Genomic DNA, 7,724 nt, shown 5'->3' with positions numbered 1-7,724 from the left:
ACACTGCCCTTCCTCCACCCTTAGAGAGAAGGCCCAAAGTAAAAGTGGGTATCTCATGGACTTCCCTGGTGGCCCAGTGATTAAGAAGATGCCTGCCAATGCAGGGGACAGGAGTTTGATACCGAGACCAGGAAGATTCCACAGGCTGCAGGGCAACAAAGCCCGTGCGTTCACCACAGCTAGTGACGCTCGTGTGCTCTAGGGTCCTGGCTCCGTAACGAAAGAGGCCCCACAGTGAGAAGTCTGCGCACGGTAACCAGAGGGGAACCTCCACGTGCTGCAACTAGAGAAAGATCCTGCAGAGCAGTGAAGACCCAACACAGAGAAAAATAAAAAATAAATAAATACATTTTAAAAAGGTAGTACCTCATGTCAACTCATCCTGTGTGGTTCATGATTGGTACTCAACAATTCCCTCAAATCACTTTTATTATGGAAGGAAGAAAGCTCACTCAACTTTTGCAAAGAGATCTGTGATGTGGTCTTTGTTTAAGAGGAGCAAAAATGATTGTACTCATGTCTGCTGTTTAATGTTGCAACTAACCATCCCTTGCCTCATCAAGGCCATTGCCATTGGTTGCTAAAGTTTTGAATAGTTTCCATCTCCAGTCTTTCCAGCAGGTAATCCAGGTGAATCTGCTTTTCCAAAGGAGATTGGCCTAGTCTATGTCCTGTTATTTGCAAACAGACCTTAAAATGCCTTTTCTTGCTCTTCTTCCTCCAGCATCCTAACTTACCCTGATTTGGAAATGCCAGTTCAGTCTCAGTCACAGTTACCTACTACTCCATAAGTGGCTGCCCCTGGGTTTGCATGAAAACATCTCTAGTGTGACATTATCTTTGTCTGTATGGCACTGAAGTAGGAATCCGACAGCTGATTAGAGAGTTGGAAAAAGCACCCCCAAAGAAAAGGAAAACAGATGCAGGAAAGAGCAGTGGGTGGGGTGCTGATGACCGACTCCATCAAATGCTTCATTTTGCCTGGACACAGCCTTTTCTCTGCTGTTGGAACTGGGCTGCATCCCAGCATTCACCTGTGTGGCTGCACCTCTCCCCCAGGTGGGGACCAGGGAGCTTGGAGTTAGAAGAGTGTGAGTTGGGTTTGTACACGGGGCACATTTAAAGGGTGAGGATCTGTGTAGCAACAACCCCACTTTCTGTAATTACTCTTGATGATGGAAGAATGTTCTGCAAATGTTGGCACCTGGCATTCGGGAAGGCTCTGAGAGTGGGCTGTGAGGGGACCAGGGAGCAGCGACTGAGAAGGATGTGACTGTGCGCACAGAGGCAGTCACTGACTCTCACAGCCCTGCTCCGCCCCGAGGCCCAGGGTGGGGAGGATGAGGCATGCACTCGGAAGGACTTGGCACTGCTGGGGCCTTCGCTTTACCTCACTCTGTGAGCAGGGGCTAGAGGAGAAATGGAAGAGGAGGCCCTGGTAGAAAAGAGGGGGTCCTAAATGAGACTTCATTTCACAGGCTGACCTATTCAGCTTCGTGTTTACCTGTGGGTTTGGAGTGAAGCTGGCACATGGAGGAGCCTGAGGATAGGTCTCCAGTTATGCTCACTTCCTGACGTCTCATCACATACCACTGGCCACTGCTGCCCAGTTCTGTCCTGGAAGAGAGTGGGGCTGGGCAGGGATGGGCACCATCCTGCAAAGGAGACATTTCCACTTGAGAAGCCACCTTGACAAGGGACTTGCTTTACTTAAGCTGAGTCATGCTTGTTGCTGCTAAGATTTCAAGGTCTTCATTCTAGGCCATTTGTTTAATGTTGGGGCTTTTTCCTTCATGAGAATCTCCCTGAAGTTTTTGTCTGAAATGCAGTTTCCTGAGCCTTATCCCCAAGTTTATAACAGGCCCTGTAGTGTCTCTGGTGTAGATTTTCTATACTGTGCAGCCAGCACCCAGGGATTGGGGCCTGTCTCTGGTATGATATCACAGTCAATCATCCAAGGTTAGTACTATTTCTCTATTTTACATGCTACATTGTTCTCCACTATACACGAGATCCATGTGTTCAAAGAGGGCAATGAAATCACCATGGAAAGCAGACTTGGTATTTTGGTGGAGTTGGAATGTGCATCTTGGACTTCTGTCACCAGGGCTGTGACATGGACACAGGGTAGGATCGATGGAGATAGGGTAGGGAGTAGAAGACTTCAGTAAGAGCTAGTGATTCCTGGTAACCAGTATTGATCTGCTTGACAAGTACTTACTGAATGTTCCCTGTGGCAGGCTTTGAAGAGGCTCTGGGGAGGAGGGCTGACTAAGGCACAGAGGGCGCCTGGCTCTCAGGAATATGGCCTCTAGCACAGGAGCCAGATGTTTTACAGAGAATCACATCTAATTCTTAAATAAAGACTGTGATGTATTTGATATTCATGCATTTCTTGGTCCCATTGTGTCCACCAAGGGGGAAAACAGAGTATAAATATAGGACTATTGGAAAGAGATTGGGCTTCCCTGGTGACTCAGATGGTAAAGAATCCACCTGCCATGCAGGAGACCTGAGTTCAGTCCCTGGCTCAGGAAGATACCCTGGAGAAGGGAATGCCAAGTCTAAATATAGGACTATTGACAGAGATGAAATTTTGAGGGGGAGATATCCGTCAGGTATTTTTATTTTAGGAAGGGAAATAAGAAGTAAGTTTGATCAAATATCCCCTGAAATTTAGCCGTGGGTTCCTGGTGCTTCTGGATACAAACGCTTGTAGTCAAGGTTTGTGCGGCAGCTCTGCTGCATAAGGGCGTGGGAATTTCGGAGAAATCTCCATATCTCTCTGGGCCTCAGTTTCCTCATCTGTAAGATAAGGTTATTCAAAATCTCCAAATTCCTTTCCTGCTGACTTTTTCCTCAGTGCATCAGAGACTGAGATGCAAGTTAAATGTGCACTGGGATGTGCAGCCAAGACCTGACCTTGGTTCCTTCTCTGTGTGTCTCCTATAGGAGCCTCAACTGGGCCCCCACACTGGAAACACAGAAAGGAGAGAGGGGATGGAAGAAAGGAAATCAGCAGGTTCGGAGGATGAGAAAACCCAAAGAAAAGCGAGGTAATGGTCGAGGAGCTGTTTGCCAAGGGAGGTGAGGACAAGGACAAGTGGAGCTTGGAAAGTTCAGTAGGAATTGAGGAACGCACAGCATCATCTAAGTTCTCAAGGAGCAACCTGAGCTGAGCAGGAAGGACCAGGAGAGTAATTTAGTCCACAGCAAACTTGTGCACCTGCCGAGGAGATCCACACGACGGATCCAGTTGGTTTATACTGCTGGGAGCACCAATCCCAGGAGGAGGATGAGGTTTATACTTCTGGGAGCACCAGTTCCAGGAGGAAGACGATGGGACCTTGAGGCTCTGCACTAGACTCCCAGCCTCAAACTTGGAAGTGGCCACACGTGGATGTCCTCCAAGTAAGGGTGCAATAAGGTGGATAAATGGTGTTTGGAGAAACATTAGAGATCTTCATTCTTATCAGGGGCCAGGATAATGGGACTCATTTCTGAAGCAGAGATGGTAATAATATTCTTGTGCATTTACAATTTTGAGGCTCTACACACATCCTCTCTTAACTATGTGTTGAGTGCTTAATGTGCAGACAAGGAAGAGCATGTACACTGTTCCATTTTATAAATTTGTTAAAAAGGCAAATTCATGTAAACTGGCTGCTTGGGGCTAAGCGCTGAGGGAATGATGCACTGCAGAGGGGAACAAGGAAAGTTGTGACCGATGGAAACACCCTGCGTCGTGATGGTAGCTGTGGTTTCCATAGCGTATACATCTATCAAACGCATGTAGTTGTATAGTTTTAAATGGTGCCGTCAGGAGGAGTCATATAAAAATCTACCACATTTCTCCATACCAGCAGGATTAGGGAATGAAATTCAATAAAACATAATAGAGATAAACATCCATGATCATTTAATGCTTAAGAATACAGACTGATGACTCCTGAAAACTACTGCTGAGAAATTAAAGAAGACCTAAATAAATAGAAATATATGTTATATTCGTAGATTGGAAGACAATATTTTTAGAATGTCAAATCCTTGTCATTCTCAATAGTATTGCACCTGGCATTTTGGGGGAGGTGTATTTTGCAGGCTAATTATAACATGTAAATGGAAATCAAAGTATCTCAATTAGCCAAGACACACTGAAGGAGAATTAAGTTGGAGGCTTTACTCTACTAGATTTCAAAACTCAGGTTAAAACACAGTGATTAAGACAATATACTGGTTTAAGTAAGCAGAACACAAATTGATGAATGAAAGAGGAGAGAGTAAGTAAGTGACCATATGCAGTTTTTTAATAAAGTCACCAATATGCATCATGGGGTAATGATAGACTTTTCTGCAAAATATTCTGTTGTGAAAAACAGTATCAAGTGAGAAATTATTACTACATTTGGGAAGTTTTTGGTAGAAATGCAGTATAGGTGAAGGAAACAGCTACTGGGAGGAATCTGACACAAGAGTGAACTGGAAAATGTGGGATGGGGTTTCGCAGGAGAAGGGATGCTACCCAGGGGTGGCTCCAGCCCTTACAGCAAGGGGGTCTTGGCCTGTTAGAGACCCTCTCTGTGCCTCCGTTTCTTCACCTGCAAAGCAGCAGAGAGTTATGTTTTTGGCACCAGTCCATTTTGAACACTAGAAGTACCATAAAGGAAATAATCATCCCCTCGAATCATGAGGGAGGCCAAAGAAATCAGTAGGTAACAATAAGTGCACACCTGAGGACCTTTAACAAATAGATTCCAGGTCCCATCTGAACTCACTGAATCACAGTTGCTACAGTGAGGACTGTGCACTTGTTTGGGTACTAACTCTCCCAGGTGATTCTTACAGTGATCAGCTTGGGGACAGAACAACTGAGCTGCATACCTTTTACCCCAAACACAGAAGGAGGACAGAGCAGAAGCACAAGGGTGTTTCCAATCCCATGACTAAAGCAGAGAACTATTGGAAGACTCTAGCATTGAAGGACTAGGCCCATCTGACCCCATTTTACTCTTGTCCAGTGTACAGCAGAGACACTTGGGGACACATGCCTGTGGCACCCGACTATCCACCTTGAGGAAAGTGAGAGCCCCAATTTTAAATTCAGTCTGGTTTGAGTGAAAGCTAAATTCACCCTTGTTTGCTCATTGATGGGACCAATCTTCTCCAAGCTGCCACTTTCTAAAAAATAAATCATATTGCTATAAATGCAAACTTCAGCAAAGATGTTTGTTAGAAAATTTTATTAACACTCAAGCCACCTAACAAGAAACCAGAAAGTTAGCAAGAGCATTCAGTTTCAGGAGAGTCTGGCCCAATAGAGCACAGTCACTGAGAGAAAAGATCCTTGAGTTGAAGGGAAGTGATCCTTTCTGTCCTGGGTCGTCTTGCTAACTTCAGTGGGCTGGGCAAGCAGCTGCCCATTCTAACAGATAGGATTCTCAGGGGGCGCTAGTGGTAAAGAACCCACCTGCTAATGTAGGCCATGCAAGAGACACGGTTTTGATCCCTGGCTCAGGAAGATTCCCTGGAGGAAGAAATGGCAACCCACTCCAGTATTCTTGCCTGGGAAATTCCATGAACAGAGGAGGCTGGAGGGCTACAGTCCATAGGATCACAAAGAGTGGGACACGACTGAAGCAACTTAGCACAGCTCGCATTCTAACAGACGGGCTGCTCTTGCCTCCAGATGGCGACTGGTGTCCTGAAACACATAAGCACTCAGGAAGCCTTTAGAAGGGCCCAGCCATCACTTCTGCTATTGCTCAGTGCACAAAAATGGTTTAGTTGAAAAAAGGTAGGGCTCTAGGAATAAAGTCAGGTCACAGAGAAAAAGAAGAGAATGAAATGGGACAAAGGCAGGATAAAAACCATAGGTTTCTCCTACCTACAAAATGCAAAGCACTAGCTTACTTGCCTTGATAAAGTGGTTGTTTTTTTTTTTTAATTTTAACTTTGGTCAAATAAATTTTTTTATGTACCTCTTCTACAATGATGTTACCTTGAATGGTTATGATTAAAGAAAGTATCATAATATGTGTGAAATGCCTGGCATGGTATCAGTCAATGAACTATACCTGTTATGTACTTCTGTTAGCATGGCAAAATTCATTCCTGTTTGACCTCAAGCCAGATACCTCTTGTGAGGTTTTTTGGTTTCATCACATTAAAAATGAAGACATTTGACACATGTTTCTTTCCCCCACAGAATGTCAGGCCCCACAGGGCCGGAAAATAGATTTCGTTAGAGCCTTTGCTGAATCTCACACACCGTCATTAAGCATTGTGGTTGGAGGACTGTGTGGGGATGTGGGGAAGACAAGCTTTCAGAAGTAGTTGTTCCAGTTTTGTATCTTTTCCCTTAACGTGAACAAATGCTCAGTGGCCTGTTGTCACACCCATTTCACCCTCCATCCAGGTTAGACCAACAGCTAAACTGAAGAGACGGACGCTATAGGGGTTCCCCAAGTCTCAGACTCACAAGACCCGGGCAGGGAGAGATGCTGAGGAAGGGAGGAGGTGCTTCAGACCATCACTATCCGAGGGCCTGCCTGTCTCTCTTTCCTCAAACTCAGTTTCTATGTCAGTGAACACAATGTTTGTGTTCACTTTGGATCATCATGATCCCTGACCTATGACCTTGAACTTAACCATGCTCTGTTTTTGGAATACAACCACAGGTCAATGGCATGAGGAAAACTCAAAGAGATGGATCAAACTGTGTGCCACGAACACTGCTCTGGAAGCCTGGTCTGTTCAGTACGTGGGTGAACTGGATGGACGCAGAACAAGAGCACGAGGCTGTCACATCTTTCCTAAGCAGACAGGCACCCCATGTACTCAGTGGCTCAGTGGTAAAGAACCAGCCTGCAGTGCAGGGGACACAGGAGATGCAAGTTCGATCCCTGGGTCAGGAAGATCCCCTGGAAGAGGGCATGGCAACCCACTCCAGTATTCTTGCCTGGAGAATCCCCATAGACAGAGCAGCCTGATGGGCTACCGTCCTGGGATCACAAAGAGTCAGACAAGAATGAAGTGACTGAGCTCAAGCACACCATGTTTTCAAGGATGTACACGTGAACTCTCTTAGTCACTTTGACAGCTTGGAAAGAGCTCTTGTGAGGCTATAATGAAATACATAAGTGAAAGTATGAAATGTGGTGTTTAGTAACATTTAAAAAAAAATCAAATAGAACAACCCAGACCCAGAGGAAGAATTTAGAAAGTAGGGATGTCGAATTTAAGTTTATTCTGAAGCCAACATGCTGCCCAGTAAAGAGAAGACATTGACGTAACAACGGGATGCAGCAAAAGAATACTGAGATGGGACAGAAAATATTTTTAAAACTTATTTAACCACTTAATATTGTACTCTGATTTTTATCCTACAGTTTTTAGGACACAGACTAAACTGGAGAAGACCCAGAGAAGAAATTCATGACAGTTTACAAGTTTGATGTCCTTCACTTGTGAAAAGCCTTAAGATCTGTGTAAAGAGAAGATGAGGTGATATGGTTTTTCTAGTAGTCATGTATGCATGTGAGAGTTGGACTATGAAGAAAGCGAGTGTCAAAGAATTAATACTTTTGAACTGTGGTGTTGGAGAAGACTCTTGAGAGTGCCCTGGACTACAAGTAGATCCAACCAGTCCATCCTAAAGGAAATCAATCCTGTATATTCATTGGGAGGACTGATGCTGGGGCTGAAACTCCAATACTTTGGCCACC

This window comes from Bos javanicus, chromosome 3, assembly GCF_032452875.1.
Source record: "Bos javanicus breed banteng chromosome 3, ARS-OSU_banteng_1.0, whole genome shotgun sequence".
Taxonomy (NCBI): domain Eukaryota; kingdom Metazoa; phylum Chordata; class Mammalia; order Artiodactyla; family Bovidae; genus Bos; species Bos javanicus.
This window is presented reverse-complemented; position numbering follows the sequence as displayed.